Here is a 15,919-nt window from a genome sequence, read left to right on the forward strand (position 1 = left end):
GTGAATTCAATCCCTCTATCAATGAAGGCCAACATTCCGTTTGCCTTCTTAATAACCTGTTGTACCTGCAAGCCAACTTTTTGCGATTCATGCACAAGCACTGACAAGTCCCTCTGCACAACAGCATGCTGCAATCTTTCACTATTTAAATAATAATCTGCTCTTCTATTATTCCTTCCAAAGTGGACAATCTCGCATTTACTAACGTTGTATTCCGTCTACCAGACCTTGGCCCACTCATTTAACATACCTATTTCCCTCTGCAGACTCTCTACATCCTCTGTACAATTTGCTTCTCCACTCAATTTAGTGTCATCAGTAAATTTTGCTACGCTACACACAGTCTCCTCTTACAAATCATCAATATAAATGCTAAACAGCTGCGGGCCCAGCACCAACCCCTGCGGCACCCCACTCACCACTGACTGTCAACCAGAGATACATCCACTCAGACCAACTCTCTGCCTTCTATTGGTTAACCAATCCACTATCCATTCCAATACACTTCCTCCGACTCCAGGCATCTGTATCTCATTTATAATTGTCTTGTACAGCAGCTTATCGAACGCCTTCTGGAAATCCAAGTATACGACATCCACCTGTTCCCCTCTATCTGCTGCACTCATTATTTCCTCAAAGAACTCCAGTAAGTTTGTCAAACAGGTCTTGTTCTTTCTGAATCCATGCTGCGTCTGTCTAATGGAACCACTCCTTTCTGAATGTTTTGCTATTTCTTCCTTAATGAAAGCATCAAGCAATTTCCCGACTACAGATGTTAAGCTAACTGGCCTAACTGGCCCGTCCTTTGCCTACGTTCTTTTTCAAAAAGTGGCGTGACATTTGCTGTCTTCCAATCCGCTAGCGACCTGCCCAGAGCGTGGGAAATGTTGGTAAATGATTGGCAACACGTCTGATGTAACTTCCGCCAATGTCATGCCCTCAGCACCCTGGGATGCCTCCCATCAGGACCAGGACTTACCTATCCTCAGGCGCTCTAATTTGCTCATCACTATCTCTTTAGTGACAGTGATTTTATCAAGGTCCTCACCTCCCATTTCGTCCATAACATCATTCTTTGGCATATTAGTCCTGTCCTCCACCGTGAAGACCGACACAAAATAGTCGTTCAATACCTCAGCCATTTCCTTATCACCCAATATCAATTTCCCCTTCTCGTCTTCCAAGGGACCTACGTTGACTTTAGCCACCCTACTTTTGTTGGCTGTTGTTTATATTTTGTGCTAATTTACTTTCATACTCTATCTTCCCTTTCCTTATTTCTTGTTTAGTTGTTCTTTGTTGCTTTTTAAAGTTTTCCCAACCTTCCAGTCTCCAACTACTCTTTGCGACTTTGTACACATGAGCTTTTAATTTGATACTATCTTTTATTCCCCACACTTACTCTCCTTACTTTTGATTGGAATATACTTTTGTTGAGCACTGTGAAAAATCTCTTTAAAAGTATTCTACTGTTCCTCAACTGTCCTACCAAATAGCCCGTTCCCCCAACCCACATTCGACAGCTCCTCTCTCATCCTTTTGTAGTCTCCCTTGTTCAAGCATCATGCACTAATTTTAGATCTAACAATTTCATCCTCCATCTATATGCGAAATTCAATCATACTATGATAACTCTTTCCAAGAGGATTCCTGTTCGTTAATCGTTAATCTTACCTGTCTCATTGCACAGGACTAGATCTAAGATAACATTTCCCCTTGTAGGTTCACTAACATGCTGCTCAAGAAAGCCATCATGGATGCATTCTATGAAGTCCTCCTCAAGATTTCCTTGACCAACCTGATTCACCCAATCTATGTGGAAGTTAAAGTACCCCATAACAACTGCCGATCCATTCTTACAAACCTCTGTTGTTTCTTGGCTAATCGCCTCTGCCTCTGCAATATTTTTATTAAGTGGCCTGTAGACAGCTCCCACCAGTGCACCAGTGATTTGTTTCACTTTACTATTCTTAATCTCTACCCAGATAGACTCCACAATCTGCTCCGAAGATCTTATATCGTCTCTCAGAATCGCCCTGATCTCATCCTTATTCAAGAGCGCCACCCGACCTTCTTTGCATATCTTCCCGTATTACCTGATACCCTTGTATACTTAATCCCCAGTCATCTCCACCCTGCAACCAAGTTTCTTTAATGGCCACTAAATCACATGCCTTGGTACTGTTCTGTGCCACAAGTTCACTAACATTGTTTCTAATAACTATGCCAGTTAAAGAAGATGTGTGCGTCACGTTTTTAGAAGAGTGGGGCGGGTGCTTGGAACGGGCTGCCAGGTTCAGAGACGGAGGATATACGTTGTGTTTAGATAGGCTCATGAATATGTAAGAGTGGAGCGATATGGACAGAGGCCCAAAGAGAAAATCTACAGATGATGGAAATCCAAACAACACAGAAAATGTTGGAAGAACGCAGCAGGCCAGCCAGCATCTGTGGGAAAAATATACAGTCGACATTTCTGACCCAGTCCCTTCATCCAGAATGGAGAAAAAAAAAAAACGACGAAGAATCAGGGTTAGACGGTGAGAGGAGGGGAAGAAGAAACACGAGGTGATAAGTGAAACGGGCGGGGGGAGGGGTGGCTGGTAAATTAAGGACCTGAAACTTTGATTGATGAAAGAGATACTGGGCTAGAGAACAGGGAAGGAGAGGAGACCATGAAAGAAAGAAAAGGGGGCGGTACACCAGAGGGAGGTGATGGGTGGGTAACAGATAATGTCAGGGAGGGAAAAGAGAATCGGGCTTCGTGAAGGATGGGACATTACCAGAAGTTTGAGAAATCGATGTTCATACCATCAGGTTGGAAGCTACCCAGCCGAAGATAATGCGTTGTTGCTCCTCCAAACTGAGTGTGGCTTCATCACGACAATACAGGAGGACATGCGCTGCCGTGTCGGAATTGGAATGGGAAGCGGAATTTAAATGCATGGGCACTGGGAGCTCTCGCTTGTTTTGGTGGAGGGAGTGTAGGTGCTCAGTGAAGTGGTCACCAATCTGTATCGGGTCTCACCGATATACAGGAGGCTGCACCGGGAGGACTGGATGCAGTAGATGACACTAAAAGATTCACAGCTGAAGGGTCGCCTTACCTGGAAGGATTGCTTGGGGCCCTGAATGGTACTGAGGGCGGATGGGTTGGGGCAGGTGTAACACTTGTTTCACTTGCAAGGGTAAGTGCCAGGAGAGAGATCAGAGGGAGGGACGAACGTACATGGGATCCCTGCAGAGAGTAGAACGTCGGGGGGGGGGGGGGGGGAACATGTGTTTGGTGGTGGGATCCTGCCGGAGATGGCGGAACTTACAGAGAATTGTGTGCTGGAGGCGGAGGGTGGGGAGAGGTAGGTGAGGACAAGACAAACCCTCTGTCCGGAGGAGGGAGCGAGGATGGGGTGGGTGTAGACGTGAGCAAAATGGAAGAGATTCTGTTGAGAGCAGCTTTCATGGTGGAGGAAGGAAAGCCCCTTTCTTTGAAAAAAGACGATATCCCCTTTGTTCTTGAATGAAACGACTTATCCTGAGGGCAGATGCGGCGGAGGCGGAGGAATTGAGAGAAGGGGCTAGCATTTTTACATGTAACGGGGTGCGAAGCGGTATAGTCCAGGTAGCTGAGAGAGTCTGTGTGGCTATAATAGACATCAGTAGACAAGCTGTCTTCAGAGATAGAGACAGAGAGATGGAGCAAACGGAGGGAGCTGTCGGATATGGGACAGGTAAACTTTTGGGCAGGGTGGAAGTTGCAGGCAAAGCTGATGAAGTGGACGAGTTCCACATGGGTGCAGAAAGATGTAAATATGCAGTCATTTATATAGTGTAAGGAAAGTTAGGGAGCGACACCAGTGTAGGCTTGGAACACAGACTGTTCCACGTAGCCGACACACAGGCAGGCACAGCTGGGACCCATGCCAGTGTCCATGGCTCACCTTGTGTTTAAAGGAAGTGGGAGGACAAGTTCCGCCAGACGGAGGTGAATGGTGGTGGAGGGGAGCTGGTTGGGTCTGGTATCCCGATGGAAGCGGAGAGCTTTGAGACCTTCCTGGTGGTGGGGCCGGGGGCGGGGGGGGGGCGGTGGGTTGCTGGACGTGTATTGGGATTGGACATCCATAGTAAAAATAAAATGAACGGGGATATATGTGGGATGAAACCAATTCAACGACAACTGAATGATCGAGGACCCAAAATTAAATCAAAACCACGACATTAGACCCGATAAGTACGTTAGTTCCAAGGATGTTGCTGGAGCAAACACACACTTATGGTCAAAGAGAAGTGGATATTATACACTCCTGACGGAAAGCTATCATACCCCCGTATTCTCTCATTTGCCTTCTTCTATCCGGCTGAAGGTACAAGACAGCACGTACTACAGGCTCGTGGATAGCTTCAACTCCCCTGTTATGTCTGTTGAGTGGTGCCCAAGTACAATAAGATGGAGCCTTGATCTCACAATCTACCCCGTTACGATGCGGCACCTGATTATTTACCCGCACTGTGCTTTCTTTGTCGCCCTTACATTTTATTCTGCATTCTGTTATTGCTTAACATTGTTCTCTCTCTATTCACTGTGCAATGATCTGATCTCTCTGAACAGCGTGAAAGCGAAGCTTTTCACCGTATCTCGGTATGTGACAAAAATCATTTTAATGTCCACTGAATGTGATGCCGCAGAGCAGGGAACGCCGGGCTCCGGACAGCGCAGCGTTTCCCGGTGGGCAATACAACGCGCAGCAAAAGCTGCTGGATCACCAGCGTCCCTGGGTGGGCTCGAACCACCAACCTTCCGGTTAACAGCCGAACGCGCTCACCGATTGCGCCACAGAGACAAGCGAGAAAAGGCTTTAATAAATGGTCCATTCCGGCGTTGGAAGATGGTGACTAACAATCGATGCTGTGACTCGGCTTTTCACAATCTGCATGAATGGTTTGCATCAGAAGGTGACGGACGACATCAAACAGAAAACAGTGGAACCACATATTGGTCAGATTTAGAAGGTGAAATACCAAACTAAGTTCCCAGTGCATCGCCAAAACATTCGGCCACGAGTACACACTCCTCAAAGAAGGACATTTTACATAGGATGTAATCACTGTGTCCCGGGACGGACGAGGACAGCACCGATCCCGGGGTCAGAGAAACAGGACTGCTCCTGAACTAAAAGCTGAAACAGCCGGAAATACTGTACAGTTTAGGCAGCGTCTGTGGAGGGAGAAACCGAGTTCACGTTTCAGGTCGATGACCTTTCACAGCTCCGAGCTCGCAGTCAGACGGAAGGAGTCTCCCGGAGTCTCTGCAGGGTGGCCTGAGCTGGGTGAAGGCACCGATTCCACTCGCTCTCTCCTTTCTGACTCTTTGAACTGTAAACCTTAAATCGAGCACAAGAACAGCCTTTTTTTTAACTTTTAAAATGTGGCAGAGGCAGATGAACCAAATATTGTTCCACGTCACCGCGTGTTACGTCGAATAACTCTGTGATACAGAGTCGCTGAGGGGAGATTTCACAAAGCAGAAAACAAAGTGCCTCCTATCGGTTGACTCTCACTCCCGGGGTCACAGCAGACCGACTGCTCTGTATCCCCAAAGAACAGATCACTTCAACTCCAAACTCGGACTTAACCTCTTTAACCTCCAGAAGTTTTCGGATGACTCCGCCATTGTTGGATGCATCAGCAAGGGAGATAAGGCTGAGTACAGGGCTACGGTAGGAAACTTTGTCACATGGTGTGAGCAGAATTATCTGCACTTAATGTGAAAAAGACTAAGGAGCTGGTAGTAGACCAGAGGAGAGCTAAGGTACCGATGACCCCTGTTTCCATCCAGGGGGTCAGTGTGGACATGGTGGAGGATTACAGATACCTGGGGATACGAATTGAGAATAAACTGGACTAGTCAGAGAACACTGAGGCTGTCTACAAGAAGGGCCAGAGCCGTCTCTATTTCCTGAGGAGACTGAGTCCTTTAACATCTGCCGGACGATGCTGAGGATGTTGTACGAGTCTGTGGTGGCCAGTGCTATCATGTTTGCTGTCGTGTGCTGGTGCAGCAGGCTGAGGGTGGCAGACACCAACAGAATCAACAAACTCATTTGTAAGGTCGTTGATATTTTGGGATGGAACAGGGCTGTCTGAAAAGAGGATGCTGTCTAAGTTGCATGCCATCTTGGTCAATGTTTCCCATACACTACATAATGTACTGGGTGGGCAGAGGAGTACATTCAGCCAGAGACTCATTCCTCCGAGATGCAACACTGAGCGTCATAGGACGTCATTCCTGCTTGTGGTCATCAACGTTTACAACTCCTCCCCTGGAGGATCAGACATCCTGAACCAATAGGCTGGTCCTGGACTTATTTCATAATTTACTGGTATAATTTACATATTACTATTCAACTATATGGTTCTATTACTAGTTATTATTTACGGAACAACTGTACGAAAACCAATTTCCCCCGAGAATAATAAATTATGACTATGAGTATGACTATGACTATTTAACCCTTTTCAAATTACTTGGTAAATTCGAGTTGCAATTACATTTAATATGTAAACAGCAAAACCATTTCCCTGTCGGGGAAATTAACCCCCGTCCTCCCCGTGACAGACGGGGATACTAACCACTAAACGAGCGAGAAACCAATGCAAAAGTGTGATCTGTCGCTGGCATGTCCGGGTATAGTATAGCTTAAAGGGTCACCCCGATGCTTGTTCGTGACTATGGTATCGACGCTTTTACACAGACACTTCTTCCTGTCCGAACGGAGAGGGCTCGGAATCGTTTCCGATTCAGCGGATCATTGTGTAAAGCACTGTCCAGATGCGACTCATCCATTCCGGCCTGATTGTGTGTTGGGGTGAGGAGCATTCATCAATAGAATTTATTGGCTGATTAACTGATGCAGGAAAATATTTTCCAGATTTTCCACTTTGCCCACACTGGTAAGTCTGATCACCTGGCTCGACTCCTACTCCCTAAGTATAGGCAGATGCTGAATTCTGCTGAATCAGTAGTGAGGATTAAAAAGGGTATTGACAAGGGAGGTGCAGGGGCGCTTGCAGGACTGCTTTGAATCTGTGGACAGGACTGTATTCGGGATTCATCTAGCAGTCTTAATGAGTACGCCACAGTTGTCACTGACTTCATTAAAATCTGTGTGGATGAGTGTGTGCCTAGGAAACCATATTGTACATACTGGAACCAAAAGCCGATGAAACAGAAATGTCCATCTTCGACCATTGCACACATGTAATTTAAACTCTTTTGTCATTTCTCCTTCCATTATTCAACTGAAAGCCGGTGGATTCCCTTGTATCTCCAGCTTTAAAACGCACTGATAACTGATGAACAGCAGAAGATGGTTTCGATCCAGCGTCCTCGGGGTTATGGGCCCGTCACGGTTCCACTGCGACACTCTGCTACATATAGTCATTGGAATTGCTGTGCAATGTTTTTGAATTTCCCTACCGATACAGCAACGTCTTCTCCCGCATGTTACAGGCTTATCCACGCTTCAACGACGGAAATGAATGCCGAGCACAGAGTAATTTCCTCATCTGGGAATGAACCCGAGACTTCGTACATGCAAAGCATGTGCTCGCCCACTGAACTACATCTGCACAAGGACTGCTAAATCTCTTTGCATCTCCAATTGTTGATATTTTCCCCGTTTAGAAAATATGCCACATTTATTTCTACTACTGAAGTGCATGACCATGCATTTCACAACATTGTATTTCATTTGCACTCACTTGTCCATTCTCCTCATCTGTCCAAGTCCTTCTGCAGCCTACCTGTTTCATCAACACTACCTGCCCCTCCACCAATCTTCGTATCATCTGCGAACATGGGAACAAAGCCATTTATTCCATCATCTAAACCATTGATATGCAGCATAAAAAGAAGTGGTCAGAGCACTGACCACTGCGGAACACAAGTCAGTGGCAGCCAAGCGCAAAAGGATACTTATATTTCTACTTGCTGTCTCCTACCAACCAGCCAATGCTCTAACCATGCCAGTTACTTTGATTTAATACTATGGGCTCTTAACTTGGTAAGCAGCCTCATGTGTTACATCTTCTCAAAAGCTATCTTAAAGTACAAATAAACAACATTCACTACATCCCCTTTATCTATACTACGTGCAGTCTCCTCAAAGAATTCCAGCAGGTTCGTCAAGCAAGTTTTCCCCTTAAGGAAAACATGCTGACTTTCCTATCTTGTCCCATGTTATTCCATAACCTCATTCTTAGTAGCAAATGTGTAGCAAAACACAAAGGCTGGACGTTGACCAACAGGAAACAGAAGTTGGAGTGGGCGATTCCGCCTTTCGAGTCCGCTCCACTATTCATTGCAGTGGACAGGATTCGAACCTGCGTGGAGACAACCCAAAATGGATTTCCAGTCCGTCACCTTCACCACTTCCTCCACATGCGACAGGGGCAGCAGAGATCCGGAGTCAGAGAAACAGAGTTGACCCTGAACTAAACGCAGAAACTGCTGGATATACTCAGCGGATACGACAACATCAGTGAAGCGAGAAACAGGGTTCATATTTTGCTAGGTGACCTTTCACCCTGAACCCCATGCGGGTACTCAGGCGGAGAGAAACTCAATTATCGGCGCAAGGATCCTTCACATCACGACTACAATCCCCAAGATCCACATGTGGGCCTCTGCAGCAGCAGCAATGGTTTTTGCCGTTTCCAAGCTGTCCTGGAGAAGGCGGAGCCGGGCCTAATTCCGTAACCACTGCTCTACGTGTGCGGAGCGATCTCCCACCGAGCTGTCAATGACGGAGCTCCAGGACCCAAGTACTGATGGAGGTGGTAAGGTCTGCAGGGTTGCAGGGCGGGCATCCGGACTTGTTTCACTCTTCACTCTCCTCCCCCTTTCTGAGCCATCCAACAAGCTGACTGGGCCGCTTCAGAGGGCGGTCACCAGGTAACAACGCTGGTGTGGACTGGATTCACAGCCAGCGGAAAACGGGTAAGGACGGCGGGTTGTCTGCTCCCAGCGTTCAATAAACTGAGAAAAGCCAGAGTATTATCAATAAATTGCGTGGAATCGGAACTCAGAGAGCACATTCAAAGTCCAAAGTAATATCATTATCAAAGTGCGAATGTGTCTCCATACATTACACTGGGATTCATTTACTTGCTGGCCTTCACAGTAGATCTGAGAAATACAACAGTATCAATGAACGAAGAGCTACACACAAGCAGAATGGCAAACAAGCAATGTGAAAATAAGTAAATTAATAACAAACAAACAAACAAATAAATAAACAAATAAATACAAAAAAAAAACAAATAGATATGTGCCTGTATATGGGCGGACTGGGCCTGTGAGCCGCGGCATTCCCTAGCGGGCGTCCTGTGTCGGCGTGGCCACTGGGGGTCTGGCGAGAGATGATCTCGTTGGGCTGTGAGGTCTGGACTATAAACATGCATCTTTGTATTTTACTGATAATCTCCGTGTGCTTGTCGACTTGTATGTGCGAGGACTAGGCATCAATCTCGGTGTCGCGGAGGGTGGGGGCGCGGTGGTGATCGTCGGGACTCTTAAATTCCTTGAACGTGCTTTTTTCAGTCTGTTGGTAATGTGTTTTAGCACTTGGATGCGCTCGGATAGCACCGAGTTCTGGTGGCCACATTATGGAGAGGACATGATTATACCAGGATGCGCGCGGAGAAGGTTTACCGGGATATTGCCTGGGCGCTCAGGATGAGGCTTTTCATTCCAGAATAATCTGCTCTCCGGGTGAGGATTTTCATTCTGGAACATTCCCTTTTCTCAGATCCTCCGTCTCCACCCCATCTGCTCTCAGAATCTGGTTTTCATGCTAGAAAGAAGGAGATGACCTGGTTTTTAAAAGAAAGGGGCTTCCTTTCCTCCACCATCAACGCAGCCTCAACCGCATCTTTTCCATTTCACGCACTTCTGCTCGAACCCCATCCTCCCGTCACTTTACCAGGGATAGGGATCCTCCTGTCCTCACCTACCACCACACCAGCCTCCGTGTCCAGCAAATAGTACCAGGGATAGGGATCCTCCTGTTCTCAGCTACCACCACACCAGCCTCCGTGTCCAGCAAATAATTCCCCGTAACTTCCACCATTCCCAATGGGATCCCACCACCAAGCACATCTTTCCCTCCCCCGCATCGCCCGACCCCACTTTCTGACTCCAGGAAGATGATGTATATTATTGTATGTTTAAAGAAATGTCTAACAACTGTCTTGAGATAATATTACATTTTTGAATCATAATTGGAATTGAGCCCATCTTCCCTCCTCACGGAAAATGGCAATTGTAGCGTCTATTCTAAAACCTGGGAACAACCCCTTGCCCCGTCAGATCCTTCTAGTAATAGACCAATATTATTGACGTCCCATTTATGTAAATTTATGGACCGTGTGGTATTTGAGCGATTGGGCTACATTTGGGAAAAGAGATATGACGTAGTGTTGTTAAAATACTGGATAAATTTGAGGGTCAAGCACTGGTTCCATGCCACATATCTCAAATCAGTCAATATTTTTCTGGATAAAACTCAGCAGCTACCTTAACGTAGTGAGCTTCCAATCTATATGGCCTCTTGTACTGCCGTGATGAGGCCACACTCGGCTAGAAGGAACAACACCTTATATTCCGTCTGGGTAGCCTTAAATTTGATGGCATGAACATCGATTTCTTGATTTTCCAGTCATGTTCTCCCGTCCCTCATCATTCCCCATCCCCTTTATTCCCTCTCACAATATCTCCGTGCCTGGCCATCGCCTCCCTCTGGTCCTTCTCCCTCCTTTTTTTTTTCTTCCATGGCCTTTTGTTCTATCCCTCTTCTCCCGCCCTGTATCTGTTTCACCCATAAAATTCCCAACTCTTTATTTTATTCTCCCCCCTTCCCGGTTTAACCTGTCACGTCGTGCTTCTCTACTCCCCCTCCCACCTGTTAAATTTACTCATCTCATTTTACTCCAGTCTGCCAAAGGGTCTCAGCCTGAAACGTCGACTGTACTTCTATCCATAGATGCTGCCCGGCCTGCAGAGTTCCTCCAGCATTTTGTGTCTGTTGCTTGGAGTTCCAGTGTCTGCAGATTCTCTCTTGTTTATTATTCAATGTCAACAGGCATTTCATAAGACAACTGTCAAAGTCCCACTCAGTTAGAAATGTAGATATTGTTACACGAACGTGGTGGTGGATGAATCCAAGTGCAGAACACGGGCACGGGGGTAAAGTCGGGAGGCGTTGATGCCATGGTGGGCGGGAATCGGTTTCCAGGAGAGTCTTTACCTGGGGTCTTATGTTTGAAGAGAATGCAGGAGCGATGCTAGACTTAGAACTGTCAGTTCTAAGAACCATGAAACGAGGTTACTCACACCGGAGTCGACCAACGAACTGGCAGCTCCTTGTTGTGATCACTGGGTCTTTATCCTGAATTTTCTGATGGAAAGCAGGTGTCTGTAGTTAGTGCAACCTGGGAATTTAACCAATTTCCCCCTGGGATCAATAAAGTATGGCTATGACTATGACGACTATGAATGATTGGAATTTAAACGAGGAGATCGAGGCCGAATTCCTGAGGTAAATAGCACTGTGGTAGATTGCCACAAGGGACCATGACAGTTCTCCTCCCTCAACGGCAGCCTCCAGGCGATCCGCCAGGCCTGTCTGGATGGTCCCGATGAAAATCCTGGATGAGGGAAGGGTCTAGGATGAAGGAGCGGGGGACCCAGGAACGCTCTTCTGGACCGTATCCTTCCCAGTCTACCAGGTATTGGAAACCCCTGCCCCGACGGCGCACATCCAGTAGTCGTTGGCCGGTGTATGCCGGATGGTTATGGATGATACGGGCAGGTGGGGGAGTCTCAGCCGGAGGACACAAGGGGCTGACGGAAACTGGCTTTAAATGGGAAACATGAAAATTCGGGTGGATGCACATAGGTCTTGGCAGTTTCAGGTGGACCGCTGTGGGATTGATAACAGTTTCGACTTTGAATAGTCCCAGGAAGCGAGGGAGGAGTTTCCTATGCTCGTACTTGAGAGGGATGTCCTCGGATGAAAGCCACACCATCTGCCCCGGTTGGTACTTAGGCATTGGAATACAGTGTCGGACGGCTGTCTTTTTATTGCGATTTGCTGCTCTGAGTGGGGCCGTGCATGTCTCCTCCCAAACCTTAAAGCACCGATCGTATATAGTCCTAAACCGACGGTACTGCAATCTCCTCTTCGTGCGCGGGGAACAGCGAGGATTGGTACACCAGGGAGGACTCGAATGTGGACCTTACAATGGCAGTGCTCACCAGAGGGTTTTGGACGTACTCAACTCACGGGAGGTGGTCGCTCCAGGTCCACGGGTTGTTTGCCATTACGCAACATCGTGTCGCCTCCAAGCTTTGGTTGACGCGTTCCGTCTGCCCGTTCGTCTGGGGGTGGAAGCCGGATGACAGACTGACCGATGCACTTAAGGCTTGACCGAAGGCCTGCCATACCTGCGAGACGAACTGGGGACCTCGATCGGTGACGATGTCCGCGGGGATTCCGTGGAGGCGGAAGACTTGGTGGACGAGAAGATCTGCGTTTTTTTGCGAGGGAGGGAGTTTAGGGAGGGCTACGAAGTGCACGTCCTTGGAGAACCGTTTTACCTCGGTGAGTACGGTGGTGCTTCCATGTGAAGAGGCTAGACCGGTGACGAAGTCTAGGGCGATGTGCGACCAGGGACAGGCAGAGGACGAAGTAAACCCGCAGGTGGCCGATGTGATGCTTTTCCCCGAGCACAGATGGAACATGCTGAGACATAATAACGTGTATCCGCCTCCATGGACGGCCACCAAGAGCGTTTTTTTTTTTCAGGAGCGCTAGGATCCGATCACTCCCGGGGTGGCAGGCGAACCGAGATGTGTGACCCCACTGGAAAACCTGAGACCTGACGGAAACGGGCACATACAGACGATCGCCAGTTCCATTGCCGTTCTTTTACTTTGGACGGGATCACCCAAGTGAGGGTGGCAACCACACAGGATGGTGGCAGGATAGTGCCTGGGCTTGAATTGTCCGCCTTGGAGTCGTATTGGCGGGAAGCGCGTCCGGCTTCCTGTTCTTGGACCCTGAACGGTATGTGAGGGAAAACTTGAATAGTCCGAAAGATAACGCCCAACGGGCCTGGCGGGAGTTCGAACTTTTGGCGGTCTGAATATACCCCAGGATTTCATGATCAGTCCACACCACAAACGCAGTTGTATTTTCCTCCTTATTGCCAACTCAAGCTGCAAGTCCACATTTGGGGAATCCTGCACAAAGACACCTAACTCCATTTGTATCTCTAATATCTAAATTTTCTCCTGACTTAAAAAAAAATCTGTTACTTAGAAAATGCAATACTTGTAAAATAATTGAATGATCTTTATTGTCATTATACATAGGTACAATGAAACTCTGTTTGGCTTCCTCTCAGGCAATTAAATAAAGCGGTAGATAAAATCAAGGCAATAATAGAAACTCAGTATTAACTAGATATGTAACAGAAAATAAGTTGCAGTAGCACCAGCATATCACAGTAATGCAAGTGCAAGTTAGTGCAAGTATTTGAGACCTTGTTTGTGCATGTGTGTGCTCACAGTTTCGGTCATTGTTCTGTGGGAGTGGTGTGATAGAGGCCACAGCTCTGGGATAGAAGCTGTTCTTCAGTCTACTTGTTCTGGCTTTTAGTGTCCTGAACCTTTTGCTGGACGGCAGCGGGTCAAACAGGGTGTGGCCGGGGTGTGTGGTGTCTCTGGTTATGCTGATTGCTTTCCTCCTGAGTCTGCTAGAAAATATGATGTCCAGTCCTGGGAGCTCCATCCCGACAATTCGCTGGGCCGCCTTCTCCACGCGATGCAGGTCTTGTCGCTCAGCGGCTGTGCAGCTGGCATACCACACTGTGGCGCTGTTGGTCAAGATGGTTTGAATTGTGCCTCGGTAGAAGTTAAGCAACAGCTCTTCTGGAAGTTTGGCCTGTTTCAGCTTTCTGAGGAAGAAGAGTCTTTGTTGTGCTTTTTTTTTGCAAGCAGCGAGGTGTTGGTGGTCCATTTCAGATGTTTTGACATCATAACTCCAAGGACCTTTAGGTTTTCCTCACTTTCCACTACCTCTCCATGTATATGGAGGGGGCTGTGTACTCTGTCCTTTGATCTCCTGGAGTCAATGATCATCTCTTTTGTTTTACAAGTGTTAAGCACCAGGTCGTTGTCCTTACACCACTCCGTCAGATGATCCACCTCAAACCTGTAGGCTGTTTCCACAGAAGAGGAGAAGTTTGCTGCCTTAGGGTGAATAAATCTACTGGCCCAACAAGGTGGTCCCTCAGACCTTGTGGGAGGATAATGCAGAAATTGCAGGGTCCCAGCAGAGATATTTTAAACCTCCTCATCCACGGGTGCGGTACTAGAGGATTGGAAGATAGTTAATGTTGTTCTGTTGTTTAAGAGAGGGTCTACAAATTAGCCAAGAAATCATAGGCCAGTGAGCCTAATATCAGTTGTTGGAAGGTTATTGGAAGGTATTCTAAGCAACCATAGATATAATTATTTGAATAGAGAGGGACTGATTGGGAATAGTTAATATGGCTTTGTGCATTGTACGTCATGCCTAACCAATCTTGTAGAGTGTTTTTGAGGAAGTTACCAGGAAGGTTGATGAAGCTGATATAGTTTCAAGGTTTTTTATCCAAAATTAAAAGGACTATCCACACAAAAATATACAAAATACAAACGTTAAATATTTATAGGACCTAAGAGTCAGATTGCAATGTGAATATTACAGTCTATAACACAGTCACTTCCTGGAGGTGAGGTGGGAGAGTCACCGTTCCTGGAAATCCGCCCCCACCCTCCCCAGACTGATTCTACTTACGATGCTCCCCAGTTTTCCGGCGGCTCCACTGATTGACAGCTCCCGCTGCCCCGTCACGTGACAAACACGAGGTGACGTCACAGGGGTCCCACCGTCACCGCCGTCGTTTCCCTGGAAACGGTCCAGTGCGGGAAGTCCGAGATGGTGGAGTCTGTCTCTACTTGTTGGGGTTTCGGCTCCGCTGTGGGATCCGCCTCTCCTCTTCCTGCCCGCGGAACAGTGAGTGTCTGTCAGCGCCTCACTGCACCGGCTCTCTGCCTCAGGTACAATATTTAAAACATATTTGCACAGTCACATGGATGGGAAAGGTTGAGAGGGATACGGGCCTAATGCAGGCAGATGGGCCGAGTTCAGGTCGACAACTTGGTCGGCGGGGATGAGTTGTACCGAAGGGACTGTTTCATTTCTGTACAAACCAGTGACTCTATTTTGGGAGTTAATTCCGGATGCCAGTTATTCTCTGTGTGAAATATTTACCCCTCAGATCCCCTTTAAATCTGTCTTTAAACAGTTTTGTCCAACTCCAATGAGAGGCAGTTCTTTGGCTGACAAGGCAAGTAGAACACACAACCCTGTCTACCTGTGATGCCACATACAGGGAACTATGTAACAATATTAGAGGCACATGCACAGGGGCTTCAGTGAGCAAGGCCCAGGGGGATATGAAAGCCTGACCACAGCAGTCCTCCAATGCAGTGGGGTTTGTCACCTTCATTCTTAGCTGTGAGCTTGTTCCACTGAACCCCTTATCCTCTGAGAAGATATTTGCACCCTCCCACTGTGACCAAGCTGTCAGACATTTCTCCTAATATCACCCAGAGTACTTCACCAAATTCCCATATAAAAGTACAGGGTGCACAGAGGATGGGAACACTTTGGTCACCTTTTGAGGGGTTTGGTTCACTGTGTGACTATTAATACCTTTATCCAACAAAAATCCATCACACTTGGTCTGTCTCCTACCCTGCCTTGGTGATTCAAATACTCATCCAAATGGTCCTTAAACACCAGCCTGCACC

The 15,919-nt window shown here is 47.3% G+C and overlaps 1 protein-coding gene across 1 annotated transcript in view; it reads right to left on the reverse strand.

The window, feature by feature from the left end:
* LOC140188978 (uncharacterized) overlaps positions 1-15,919 on the reverse strand; it is a 595,826-nt gene that overhangs the window by 260,685 nt on the left and 319,222 nt on the right. The gene's annotated exons all lie outside the window — the stretch shown is intronic.

Source organism: Mobula birostris, chromosome 28 (assembly GCF_030028105.1).
Source record: "Mobula birostris isolate sMobBir1 chromosome 28, sMobBir1.hap1, whole genome shotgun sequence".
Taxonomy (NCBI): Eukaryota; Metazoa; Chordata; class Chondrichthyes; order Myliobatiformes; family Myliobatidae; genus Mobula; species Mobula birostris.